Source organism: Corvus kubaryi, unplaced genomic scaffold (assembly GCF_017639235.1).
Source record: "Corvus kubaryi isolate FWS band 111438036 unplaced genomic scaffold, C.kubaryi_AGA036_p1.0 37384, whole genome shotgun sequence".
In the NCBI taxonomy this organism is placed as follows: domain Eukaryota; kingdom Metazoa; phylum Chordata; class Aves; order Passeriformes; family Corvidae; genus Corvus; species Corvus kubaryi.
Window position 1 is genome coordinate 992219 of NW_024581126.1, and position 1779 is coordinate 993997.

Sequence of the window (1779 nt, forward strand, 5' to 3'; positions counted from 1 at the left end):
GTCGCTAGGATATCCCACAGAGCCCCAAGTAATGCCAGATTGGTGGTTCCTGATGAATGTTTTTAATCTAATCTTTAACTGATGTGTGTTCATCTTAGCCCAGAGTGACTAGACTGTATCTCAGTTATGTTTTCCTTTGGAGGTAGGTGTGACTGTGAATAAAGAATTTCTTAATTCTGGTTAAGTAACATCTAATGAAACATAATTTTTAAAGATGGTTGTGATAATAGTTAAGATTAGTGTGAATTATACATTCATCTTTCAGCCACTTTCAAAGATCAAATAGTTAAGGATGATGAGTAAATACACTAATTATAGTTAATAAAGAGCAAGGTTCCTGGTGGTCTTCATGCAGCCCCCGACGATGCAGATAAATTTTGGTTATTAACTTTTATTAACTTTTTCTGAGAGTCATGGAGGGAAGAGGACAGTTGGGAAGGTGAACAGACACGTGGGAGACCAGTGCTGTAACCATCTTTCCCAACCAAAAAGGACCATCTATCCTAAAGACTGAAGTTTTGGAATATTTCCCAGTAGGGGCTAAATTCTTTAGACTTCATATTTTTTGGGTTCTCTGGCTCTCAGTGGTGGACTGAAACTAGCAAGACTTTGTAAAAATCATATAAATATGATTTCTTTTGTACACACATCCCCCTTTGCTAACTACAGATCATTTTTCTCCTGGAAGTTTGCCAAGAGGATTTTCTCATTCCTTGTTTTTGCCTTCCCCAAGGCTGCTAAAGATGATAAGTCTTTTAGATAACAGGGAAATTGTATGCACCACTATTTCTATATTCTTGCTTTTATCACTTTGAGGAAAAAGTACAGTTAATCTCCTGAAGTTAAATAAGCAGACAAACATACTGCAATTCAAAGTTAATGATTGAGTAAAACTTGGGTTCAGCCAAGCATGATGCAAAAAACTGGAAGACAAATTTCAACCCAAATGAGAGGTATTTTCTACAACAAAATTCCTTCCTTAAGATCAACAAATTATTTTAGAGAGTTGGCTAAACCACTTGGGTCATTGGAGATTATGTTACATTCAGCTGTGCATGGATGAAAAGGGCCACATTCACACTTGTTTTCTCTCCACCTTATCCCAAGCCGCTTCAAATTTGGCTCAAGTGTGAAAAGGGTCAGAGCTCATGTCGTGGCAGCCCAGGGTCCCGCTCCTTTGTTCTGCCACAGCCTTCTGCAGCGTCACTTAAGTGTAGTGACTGTGTGGCACGTCAAAATAGGTATGACCGGTTGAGGTTACTGATAAATTGGGCCTGCTGGGGCTTTCGTCAAGCCTTTAGATTAGCAGATATGAGCTTTAGCTCATTTGCCCTCCCTGTTGCAGCACTTCGAGTGATTCCTGATTGTTTTGCTCTGTTTCTTTTCATGCAACTTCACTTCTGCCGCCAGCAAGATGTTCCTGTTGATGGGAGTCGGGGAGTCACAGCGTCAGTGCTGTGAGCTGATCTTGAAACTTTCTCCCCAGCGCTTTTCTATTTGCCTGCTGACCGAAACCTTTCTGAACCTGCCGAATATGTGACAACATTTACGCTTCCCCAAACACAGAACTTAAGCAGCCGACAGCCAGCGCCCCGAGCTCCCCATGCCGCGCTGTCCCGTGGCAGGTGGCGGCTGCTCCGTCCCGCTGGGGCCAGACCCTCGGGGCCCGCAAACACAGGCGCGGCCGCGGCAAAGCCACACAGCAGCCCCGATGGGGACAGCGGGGGACGCGCACCTTGCGCGGGCACACCGCGCCCGGCGGGGCTGGCACGGGGCCGG